Here is a 12,980-nt window from a genome sequence, read left to right as displayed (position 1 = left end):
AGGTTGGGCAAAGAAGAGACTCAGAGCAGCCCTGAGGAGAAGGAGTTGGGGGTGTTGGTCAATGAGAAAATGAACATGAGCCAGCAGTGTGTGCTTGCAACCTAGAAAGCCGACCACATCCTGGGCTGCATGAAAAGGAGCGTGACCAGGGTGTTGAGGGAGGTGATCCTGCCCCTCTACTCTTCCCTCGTAAGACCTCACTTAGAGTATTGTGTGCAGTTCTGGTGTCCTCAACATAAAAATGACATGGAACTGTTGGAACAAGTCCAGAGAAGGGCTATGAGGATAATCAGGGGGCTGGAGCACCTCCTGTATGAAGACAGTCTGGGAAAGTTTGGGCTGTTCAGCCTGGAGAAGAGAACGCTGTGTGGAGACCTCATAGCAGCCTTCCAGTATCCGAAGGGGACGTGCAGGGGTGCTGGGGAGGGACTCTTCATTTGGGACTGTAGTGTTAGGACAGGGGACATGGTTTCAAAGTTAGTCAGTGGAAGTTTAGATAGGTTATAAGGAAAAAGTTCTTTACTGTTAGAGTGGTGAGGCACTGGAATTGGTTGCCCAGAGAGGTTGTGAATGCTCCATCCCTGGTGTTGTTCAAGGTCAGGTTGGACAGAGCTTTGGGTGCATGGTTTAGTGTGAGTTATCCCTGCTCATGGCAGAGGGATTGGAACTAGATGATCTTAAGATCCTTTCCAACCCTAACTGTTCTCTGATTCTATGATTCTATGACCTGACTACGGTAAAGAGTCTTCACAGACATACAACAGGAAAATTCTGCCTTAGACTTACTCAGATTCATTCTTGCTTATATTTTTAAATTAGATGGCAAGTTATTACAGGAACAAATGTATTCACTTGAAGAGACATTTTTGCAACACAAAAGCAGAAAAGTATTCTGACTTTGGAGATGGGCATCAATGGAATGCAGTTCTCTACTGACAATCTCAGAAATCCTTGAAGAAATGTGAGCACAGCCAGTGGTGAAATACATGGCTGCTTAAACAATAATTCTGCAAAAGCAGAAGTATAAAATATTTAACAAATATTAGAATTATAAAGTATGACAGCCCTACTCAATCCTGAGAAGTAATAGCTGTCACATAGAATAGAAACATAATAGCTGTGGAATGTTAGGACCGTTGAATCAGTCAGTTTGACCTTTCTGAAGGAAAAGTGTAGAAAGCTTATGATCAAACATATTCAGGAATGAAACCAGAGAGGAGCAGTGTTCAAACCAGATTCTTTAAATAGATACTGAACATTGAGTTCTTTCTGAAACTGTAGAAATTAAACTTTCTTTTTTTTTATGGCAGATGATGAAAAGCAGGTTATGACATACTTGAAAATCTTCAATATACAACATATGTCAGTAGCAAAAAGTATTCCTTCCTGAGTTAAGAGTTTAAAATGGATCAACTGTTAAGAAAAAAATATAAAACATATTAACTAAAATATTATTGTTCAAGTAGCAGGTGATTGTGGACTCTGGAAATGTTACTGTGGTAAAAATACTAAGAAAGAGCACTTAGTGACAGTAGTGAGGGAAAACCAGTTATTTTTCTAGCATTTTTTAGTGAATTGGGAAGTTGGTAGGTGTAGAATGTTTAGATAGGCACAAGCAATTTAATTATTTTGAAATTTACTTTTCTAATTCATTTAAATCAGTTTAATTTCTGATAATTCTGTGAATATTTATGCTTTCGATTATAAGAAGTGATCAAACAAATAGATAGCCCAATAAATAAATAAATAAATGAGAAGGGTAGCTAGAAGCCAAACTGCTTTTGAAGAAGAAATTTAGTGTGTGCTGTAGCTGAAATGAAAAAAATATAGATCAGAGGCCACAAAGGCATAATTGGACAGGTCTGAGTCACATTCAGTCCGCTTTGACTAGAGATCAGTCATGATTAAAATTTTGATCATACTCCTGTCTATTTAGGAGATTACAATCCTTGTGCACACATTCCTTTGAATGCTTGCACACTTGCAAATTTTGAAGCAGAATTTAACTCTTGCAGTTAAAACAACCTGTCCTGGTTTCAGGTGGAATAGAGCTAGTTTTCTTCCCAGTGGCTGGTACAGTGTTTTGGCTTCAGCCTGAGAATAATGCTGGTAACACAGCAACGTTTTGTTGTTTCTAAATAGTGGTGCTTACCCTGGTCAAGGACTCTTCAGTCTCTCATGCTTTGCCAGTAAGCAGGGGCACAAGAAGCCAGGAGGGAGCACAGCCAGGACAGATGACCTGAATTAGCCAAAGGGGTATTCCATACCATAGAATATCCTGCTTAGTATGTAAACTGAGGGGAGTTGTCTGGGAGTCACTGATCGCTGCTTGGGGATGGGCTGAGCATTGGTCAATGGGTGGTGACCAATTGTACTGTGCATCACTTGCTTCTCTTTTTCTTTAATAATAATAATAATGGTAATGATGATGATAATAGTAATTCTTATTATTATTTTACCTTATTACAATTATTAAACTATTCTCACCTCAATCCACAGGTCTTTCTTTTTTTTTTTCTGATTCTCCTCTCTGTAATACTGAAGGGTGAGGAAGGGAGAAAGTGAGAGAACCTATGCATGGTACTTAGTTGCCAGCTGAGGCTAAGCCAAGGCACTGAAACAAGAACAGTGACAAATTTTAATAATTTGAGAGCATGCTACTGCCCTAGAGTAATTCCCATAAAAGTGATCAAACTGCAAAGATAACTGAAAATTCCAAGGAGCAAGCCATGTCCATAAATGTAACAAGGACAAAGAGCTGCATTTTAAGATGGGAATGTTAGAAACTAAAACCCCAAACCAGCTCTTATTGCTACCAAAAATCCCATGGAATGATTTGTTTTCCTTATGGCAGAATAGATATTGAAAAATAAATAATTCAGTAGTAGTGAATAAAGAAGAGAGAGAAGAAACGCTCTTCAGAGAGTTTTACAATTTCATTGTAAGCTTTATATTGAGAGAAAATCCAACAAGATATAATTGTTACATACTATATATTAACACACTCACAAAGTAAGTCTCATAGGACAGGCAAGCAGATACAGCAACTTTTTGCTAAAAAAACTCCTGAGGAAAGAGTGTTGTAAGTTAGAACTTTTTCTTCTTATTATTCATTTTCAGGATCTAGGGAACCCCCTGAAGTCTTCTTGAGAGTAAATCTTTCTGAGTATTTTTCTCCGTGGAGCCATTGCACACTCACATTCAAATGTTAGCTATGATATATTCCTCCTGAGGTCAAGTTTACTCTTTTCAAAAGGTGCTGGATTGCTGATACCAACAGCCTGATGGCACATATGTGATCTACTTGTAAAGAATTCTGTTATGTCTCCCACTGCTCTCAGAGCTATGAAACGCAAAAAGTACTTCATAGATGCCACATTCTTCCTGGATGCCTTTTTATTATTTTGGAGAGTTATAGATAGAATATAATGTTTCTTTGCTTTACTCAAAGGCTTAATCAGTCAGATATACTTACCTTAGAATTTCCACCATTTTAATGTAGCTGTTATGGAAAGCATTGCATGGAAAAATTTTCAGGAACATTCAACTTTGTTTCAGGAAGAAAAGCTATTCCTTTCTACCTTAGTCTTTATAAACAAAAAGGAGATTGACATTTTCTAAGAAAATGTCAATCTAGGAAACTCTAGAACACATAACCTTTGTTAGGTTATATAAGTATATGGATAGAAAAAGCATATTAACAGTCACTGAAAGAAGCTACAACAGAAAAGATGAAAGGAACTGAACATTGAAAAATGGAGCAGTCTTTGTAAAGACAAAAGGTGAGTATAAAGGCTATTAACAGAACACAACAGTACTTCTAACAGTAGCTATACCTGATATATATATATACTTACATATATATATTTGTGTGCATGTTTGTATGTATGAAACTGAATGAGATTATGTGCTCCAGAAACACACAAGTGCTCGAATACACAAGACCAGACCAGAGGGAGTTTAAAGAAACTGAAATGTGCCAGGGTGCCCATCAGCTTACAGCATCTAACCTTCGCACTCACTTAGGTTATACTATTAACCAAAGTGGAAATGTGGACAAGACCCTTGAGGAGCATAAGGGTCTGGTTGGTGGTGTAGAAGAAATTAATTAGGAATTGAGAAAATAGTAATGGAAAATACAGAGGTGAGAAATGGAGATAAATGAAGCCCTAAATTGCTGCTTTGAAGCAAAGGAGATTGTATTTTTTGTGATGAACAATATAACCTCTTAATGTGATGTTTCTTGATTTTGATAGCTTTGTAAAATTGTTGAATAATAAAAGATTTTCAGGTAAAAAGATTTGTAACAGGCCAGTTCCTAATAAACTGATGTTCTGTTTTCTCTGATGGATCTAAAATAGGATTAAGCACATACTTATGTGTAGGGTCAAAGTTTTTTTTTCTGAAGATTATCACAATATTATTTTGGAAGACACTGTTTACATGTGATAATATTTTGTTGCTGAGGTTTTATATATGGGAAATGTAATTCACTTTCTGTTTTTACTTGCGATCCAAACTATGTGTATTTGCAATGAAAGCTGTGTTTATGACAACACTGGCAGCAAAATTAATTTTATTTAAAAATACTTCAGCTATAAATATCATCAACTGTTTAGTGTTTTTAACTTTATCTGGACAACTAAAAAATCAGAAGGCATTAAAATAAATTTAATGTGTTCAAATAAATAGTAAATTTTCTTTTTTAAAAGGAATACAGCACAAATTTTGTACAACTGAACCTTTTTTTAAGGAAAACCTTATTGCTCTCTAGAACACTTCTATTTCTTATTGAGAAAGAAAAGTGTTTCTGGTCTTAAGACAAAGTTCTTTTTTTCTGCATTTCCTGAAAAGTGTCCTGCAACAGTCTGGAAGTAAGCTAATGAACACAGAAGAAAGCTTCTCATTTTTCATTTACAAAGTTAGAGTGTGTGTCTATGTGTTAAAAAAAAAAAAAAAAAAGTTTAAAAAAGTATTACTACTAGTGGTTGCCATGGGTTAAGTAAAAAATTATCTCAAAGTATAAGCTGCATCTAAAAGAGGAATAAACTTGTTATGAATATATCATACCTTATGACAATGTTTTTCAGAGTGTTCAAAGGTATGATGGTCTTTAAGGAAGAAAGCCTACACAGTTTTTACAGGGATTAATTGAATTTAGAAAATAGCATCCAAACAAAAGAAAAGAAAATTCTGACTAATGTATTCCCAGGAAAAAAATACTTTCTCACTGGTTTGGGTTCCCCCACCTCCCCGTCCTGTCCACTGTTAGATTGTTTGCAGGGTAAATTAATTAAAAAGTCTAAAGCAGTAAGCTAAACTTTTGTGATCTCCATCCAAGTCAAGGAAGCTGTCCAGTTTTGCAGAAAAGTATCAGTTTGATGCAATAATTAATGTTAAGGCATTTAAGAACTGGAAATGTTAGTGCTAGTGGCTCCTTTATGCCCTGTCCAAGAACACTGGAGAGAAGTAGAGCTGAAAACTGATACGGAGATGTCCAGTTTATATATTTAACATCTGGTAACACCTAGAAATAGTTGGAATTATTATATTTTGCCTAAGATACCTGAATCAAAAAATGTTCTTCCCATCTTGTGCTGGACATATCCTTCAGTCTTATAGTGATTTTTTTTTTATTAGCCAGGGTGGCAGATAGGTTCGAGACAGACTGGTTTATTTATATAATATAATGATAAGCTTGCATGGAATGATTCTTCATGAGATGCTTTCTTAAGATCATTACCAAAAAGAAAATGGGGTGCCATGAGTTCACATGGCTATAATTAATGTGATATTGGTGAACTTTGTGCCAGCTGCAGTACATGTATTTCATTGGTAGAACTTATCAGAAATTTTCAGAGCTCTCTGATGAATGAGATGACTCAGTACTCTCTCTCAAGAATCACTGGAAGATGTATAGTTTACAGTGTTTCTGAATATTAAAATACTAATCTAGTGTTATTGGAGGATAAATTAATAGAATATTCTGCAAGCTGCCAGAACACTCTGGTACACTGGTTCTACGTGTAGGACCAATAATAGCCTAAGGCAAACAAATAAATAACTACATTTTTTGGTATCAGAAAATTAATAAGCTTTTATCTTTTTAAGATTACTCCAGACATATATTTCTACCAGGAAATGCTTTCCAAACATTTCTATGATTTATCTAAACCAGTGCTTTACTTGCCTGGTCTGTATTTTGTAGTTTAAACTACAAATATTTTTGTATGAATATATAAAACTAATGCAATTTAGAGATTGAGTTAAGGCATAATAATGGACCTTCAGATAAGTGAACTATTCTTTCTCTCAAAAGACAGCAAAAGAAAATTACAGAACTAGACCCTCACTAGAATATAAAATGTGAAAAAATGCTGAAATTTACCACATTTTTAACAATAATTAGGGATTTAAAACTATTCTGTCATTATTGTACTGTACTACTTTATTTGATAAACTACTGTGTTACTGGTATTATTACAGTTAAGAAGATATTCATCTTGCCAGGCTTCAGAATTCCAAAAACTAATGCTCTAAATCCATGTCGTTCTATATCAGGACATCCAACATTTCTGGTTTAAATGTTGATTTTAGGGACTGGTGATTAATTCCATAGAGGTTCCATTTTCTTACCATTGGCTGTAGGAAGTTCATGGCTCAATTTTTATACTAGTCATCTAAAGAAATTTTTATACTAGTCATCCAAAGCATGGAGTGTCGAAATTTTGGCCTCTAATGCAACGTACCTGCCTGTTCTTGGAGCTCCCATAGGAATAGGGCAATCATATGTGCATTTCATGAAATGTTTGATGGTGATGGATGTCCTTTCTCCCTAAAAGCTTCAAGCACTAACACCTGTGTTTATGAATTGCATGATAGCTCTTGGAAGTCACAGTTGTGATTATGCAGGTTAACTGTGCTGTGAATGCAAAACAAGCCAGTGAAAAGCCAGGAGAGATTTTTATCCCTTCCTCAGAATCAGAGAAAGGTATGCAGCTTGCTCAGCTGGGAAATCAAATAACCCTGACAGAAACTGCTGGGTCAGGGACCTCGAAGTATCTGAAGATTCTTCAGAGTATGGGGAGGTTGTTTTACTGATGGTTGGTCATTTAAAGTGATTGGTTAGTAACTTTATAAATGGCAATTATTCTGAAGAGACAGAGTGTTAAAAAAAAATAGATTTTAAAACACAACCACCACCACTACCACCACCACCCCCAACATTAAAAATGGGGTGAAATAACAGGGACAGTTGTTATATATCACTGTTTAGTAATTCCCTACTTGCATGGACTATTTAGAAATACTTTAGTATGTTAGAAGTGTATTACTGGCTGACTGCAAACATGCAGTCAAGCAAAGGTAATCAACTTACCGAATTGTCCTACCATTTTGAGAAAAACTTACATTTTTCTGTCTTTTCCGTATACAGAGTTTTTCTTTCAAAGGCCTCCCAATGAAAATACTAGAAAGAAAGCAGGGAATAAAACCCCATAATTTTAAAGGCTACATTAGCTCATCAGTACTGTTTTTTTAGAACAACCTTTCCGCAGCTTTCTGCATTTATTTCATCTCTGCCCTGGAGACACACACTGGATTACCCATATCTGATAATATCTCTATACAGTAACTGTTTTTATTTCCTATTTTGTTCTATAAATTAAACTCTGAAAGCTCTACAGAGGATAACATACTCCCTATAATAAATCTCTCATTGTTACAGTGTAATTTTGAATGTATTTGCTAGCATACTGTTTCATGTATGTGTATACTTATATGCGTGTGTATATGCAAGACAAAAGTGCAATAGAGAAAAAAGTTTTTTTTATTATAAAAGTGATTTTTTTTTCCTCAAACTACTAAAACCACCATTAGAACTGTCGGTTTTCAGACTCAGTGAACTTTCTGGAGTATAGTCTATGGATGTATTGCAACTGCTTCAGTGTTCCAATGATATTTTTGTTTTAGGTATTTTTGCTATGATATAATTTATACTGGTTTTAGAAGTGTCTATGTACTCTAAGCAAAGTGGATGCCTGAATATAATGGAAAAGAATAATTTATTTTTTTTAATTCTCTCCTGAAAAATATATTTTTAAATTTATTTCTTAGTGAAAGAAAATATAGGATGTGAGTTTTCTATATACTTGGTGAATATGACGAAGTTTTCTACTGCTGAGACCTAATTTTTTCAAGACACAAAGTGACTTATCTTTATAGTCATGACTGTAAGAATTGCAAAAAAAAAAAAAAAGTGATAAAATCGGACCTTATTGGCTAGATATTAAATATAAAATACCCTTACTTTAGTATGGATTCAGTCTGTGATAATACCGGGTTTTGGTTTGTTTTTTTTTTTTTTGCTTCATATTATATTACATTAGCAACACCACTAGATATTCAGTCTCCTTCTCTAGTAATTTTTCTGAAGGACCCAAAAAGTGGCAGCTAGCAGAGAGTGTGAGACAGTAACAAGAAATGCTAGATTCTCGGAACATATTAAGGTAGATCAAATGAATCACAGAGATGGGTTTTCACTTGTATTTCTGTAGTATCCGTCGCTTAAGGTAGTCATCAAGATCTGGTCTATTGATAACTGCAGAAAGCCCATAAAAGTACTATCAAAGAACTATTATGCAAAAATTATTATATAAATTCAATTTGTAGTTTGACTTGTTACAAATTTAGAACAAACTAATAAAATGAGTGGAAAAATTGCAATACTCATGTACTAGTTAATTTAATGTTGAAGATATTTATGTATCTGTCTTTAGTGGTGATAAAGGACTCCAAAGATTTTTCTTTCTGGAAGAAACAAGGGTGATAATTGGGAAATATACTGCCTGACCATCTTGCAAGGTATAATGCCAGTGACAGGCGTTATAACTTCTTGCACATCACTTATCATGCAGTGCATTCAAATTTACCTCAAGAAATGACACTCCTTGCTGACCTGAAGAGCTTTAAGTGTCTTTGAGATTAATCATTACTCAAAAATAGTAAATAATGACGTTCTCTGCCTCCCTGTTTAAAGACCATGAATGATAGATATGAGTGGCAGTTAATACATCAGTCTTTAAGAAACTTGGAAGAAAAATGTTCTGGATTGTTCTTGTGTGGATTTCTGGGTATTCAGCCTGAGACCCTAAGAAGTCATATTCAACTGTTTTTTCATTGATTATTCATTTCTTAGACAGATTAAGGGGCATTAAAAAGACCTACATCAGAATGGTCATAATATCACTGTTTGCCTGAAGACACATTCAGGTCCCTTCCCTGTCCCAGGAAAAACAAAGTTCAGATATAAAATAGGAGGAAGAGTATGAAAGTGCCTGAAGACTAATTACAAGTCTAGAACACATGACACAGAGGAAAGACGGAAAGATTCATTGTTACATAGTTCAGAGAAAAACATAATAACCAAACATAGGACTGTACACAGTATTCCAAGTGAGGCTTCACAAGAAGTTACAAAAGAAATGGAAAAAAAATATTCTTGACATCGAGAGAATAAATGTAGCCTGCAGAAAAATCTTCTAAGGTCCATTTTGGGAGGTGTGGGGGGTAGGTGATGTGTGAAATTAAAAAGGGAAAGCTAAATACACTATTTAAGCAGTTTAAAAAGCTTGCAGAGGCATCATTACTTTATAAAAAATTTAGACAAATTTTTGTCAGACAGTTTCTGTGTGAGCAAGGTATAGTAGAACCTTGTTTAAAACAAACAAGTTCAGGAGGTACCATCTACCTCCACTTGCTTCTAATGTACAAATCTGGGCAATCTGGGCCTCTCACATTCTGGTGACACACTTATTCATATGATACTTGTAATTCTGAACTTTTTATTTTTTGTTCCTAAAAAGAAAAAAATAGTCGGGTTTTTTACTATCTAGAACTATATGAGAAAATTTCAAATCTTAGTTTAATGTCACTTAAAAACTGTTTCCCACTTCAACTACAGTGAAAATCAAAATCTCTATCATTAAAACATTATTTCCTGTTTGTGTGTGAATGTACAGAAACCATTTAAAATAAATTCTGTCCCAATATATTTGCAATTGAAAAACTAACTCCAAAAAATGCAAATTGACACAGTTATTCTAACAGAAAATTGCTATTTTGCAGCAGTAACCTTCAGTACCAGAGCTCATAGTTCTGTGGGGAACTACTACTGCTATGCTGTGATCAGCATTTTGGAGTGGTTTGTCTGTTTTTTCCACAAATAAGTGGACTGGTGACTAATTCTTCCCTTTGAGAAAGACACAGATTGCCTCCAAATAAAATGTAAGGACTCTCTACACCTCTACCTGAAAGATTAACAGAAGGCACCTGTAAATCACTCTAGGAAATCTATGTAACACGTGTAATATTTGGAGTGGGCAACACAGCTGCAAGTTGTAAGTGAGGAAAGAGGAAGTTAGAGAGTTGTGAGTGGGAAAAGACAATTTGCTTCTTTCCCATGAATCTGCCAGAGAAGGAAATAAATCCTGGAATTATGGGTAGAAAGAGAATGAGGCTGCATAGCTTTACTTTATGAAACATGGAGCTCTTACTGTATACAGCAGAAGGTACTGCCTTTGTATAGAGAACTATATTTCTAACTACGCTGGTTTCCCTGTAGCTCAAAGAATATAAAATAGTGCAATTTATTACCTGGAAAGAGATTAGATATATTAAAAATATGTCAGCATTAGTATTTTATATAGGTTTTAATCAGAACATTACCACATCCAACCCAATGACACAGCATGTTTAAGAGAAAGGGGCAGGCACTGTATAATTCATGTCTACCCAACTTTTTCATAGTATAAGAGTCCTAGCTGGTAGAGGGTTAAAAATAATGGTGCCCAAGCCTTAAATCTTATGGATGCTAATCGAGTTAAGTATTAAGAATTTGAATTTTCAGTACCTACAATTTAATTCTGTTTTCCTTTTTCAGTATGCAATACCCAGTGCTTAGGTTTTTGGTTTCTAAATAAACAATTACTTCTATTTAATCTATTCCTGCTTACTAGTAATTTCCTGTGAAAATCTTGTCTTAGAGATGAAGCATTTCTCATACGTAGTGTTATGTGTATATATTCCTAGCTGGATGAGACCCTAATAAGATAAGCAAAAGAATCTTAGATTAAGGAATCTGAAATGAAGGGATATTAAAATTTCTGGTCTATTTTGTTCATCTCCTCTAACATACAAAATTATACCAAATACTCAATATTAGAAGAAAAATATAATTTAATTCTTTGTCAATCCAAATAAAACTGCATAACATCTCATTGTCTAAAATAATTCATAATGATACGTTGAAGTGCAACATCTGTTATTCCTTTTGAACTAATCATACATGCAGACAGATATAAATTCATGTACTAAGTCAATCTTATTCTAAGGATATGTTTGCAATTATTTTTCATATGCATGAGGATTTCTGTTATATAAAGAAAGCAAAAAATCCTTCTCAAAAGAATAACTTATTTTCCTCTACAATTTTAATAAAAAAATAAAATTGCACAACAAATAAAATAATGAAACATCTAGTAGCATTTTTACATAGTTATTCCTACATAACTCTCAATGCAAAAAACTCCAACCAACCAACCAAAAAACAACACAACAAAACCTCAAAACTTTAAAAGAAAAGATGTCAAATATTTACTGCTCATAATTAACATAAATGGATTACAGGAATGTGTGTAGCAGTTACCGTTCTATCTAAGAAAACCACATTCATACTCTGGAACACATCCAGGTCTTCCTGGATTGCTACTATATAGATTTAGGCAAGATTCATCAGGGAACTTTGCTTAAAAATGTTACTAGGCTAGGCACTGTCACATAAATTATGGCATTATTATCAATGGTGTCATGCATGCCCAGCGTAATTAAAACACCCACACATGCCCCCCCCCAAAAAAAAAAAAAACACACAAAAAACAAACAACAACAAATCCAGCAAAACCTTTCAAGTCCCATAGAAATTACGGAAAAAAATCCCGGCATATTTCCCAGCTTTCCAAGGAACAGAATGCTGCCCAGTTGTTCTCATTTAAAATTAATATCATACTGTGAAGTGATTGATTGAGAATTACCTATGGAGTCACGGCAATGGAACTGCAGCTTTTTACAAGCAGAAAATGGAAACCAAAATTATTTTCTCATACAACTTGATTTTTTCATTTGTAGACATTGATATATGGGGCTGGTGGGGAGGAGGAGAAAAGTAAAAAAAAAGGTCTGGTTTGTTATAAGTTGTTCCTTAGGGTGCTATGTCATGCATGTCTCTGAGACAACATTATTATAGGCTTCAAGTAGGTGTAAAGCTTTATGTATACAGTTTTCTTTATGCCAAATGAATACACTTTGAAAAATCTTTCAAGTCACCTCAGTCTACCATCTTACTAGAATGCTGGGAAAAAAAAAAAAAGAAAAAAACATATATTTTTAAAATAAGTCTTTCTGATGACATTGTTTATTAATATGCTTTTTTCAAACAGTTTTTAATTCACTGCATAACCACACATAGTATCTGCAGGACCTCTGCCAGTCAAAAATCCACTCTTTAAAACTGCAATATTAGTTCTTGCATTATTTATGAGGCTTAGAAAAGATGTTCTCACTGAATTGTAATATGTATTGTTATTCAGCTATCTCAGTTACACTTGGAATACAAAATAACTATAAACTATTTATAGTTTTGAAAAGTTTCCTTTTTAACAGCTTCTTGGCAGTAATATTTGGGACAGGGCACTCTTTCTGCAAGTTTAATTTCAACTAATCTGTCAGATTCTCCCATTCATATTTTAAGCAAACAATCCTCCACCAAAAAAACAGGGTAAAAACAAGCTTCTATTAAAAAATGAAATTCAAGTTACTTTGTGTGACCACAATTTCATTTGCAAAACCAAAGTAACAATACTTTTGTTCCTTTGCTTAATCTGAAATTCAGATTTAGATAGATACATCATAGTTCACTTCATGGG

General features: G+C 34.4%; 1 protein-coding gene across 1 annotated transcript in view; it reads right to left on the bottom strand.

Annotated features, from left to right (window-relative positions):
- Window positions 1-12,980, bottom strand: part of LOC133219500 (uncharacterized) — a 199,967-nt gene that overhangs the window by 27,182 nt on the left and 159,805 nt on the right. The window lies entirely within an intron of this gene.

Source organism: Neopsephotus bourkii, unplaced genomic scaffold (genome assembly GCF_033783945.1).
Source record: "Neopsephotus bourkii isolate Nb327-2 ecotype Australia unplaced genomic scaffold, CSIRO-AGI_Nbou_v1 NB_1358, whole genome shotgun sequence".
In the NCBI taxonomy this organism is placed as follows: Eukaryota; Metazoa; Chordata; class Aves; order Psittaciformes; family Psittacidae; genus Neopsephotus; species Neopsephotus bourkii.
Note: the sequence above shows the minus strand (reverse complement) of the source record. Positions and strands in the feature narration are given on the sequence as shown.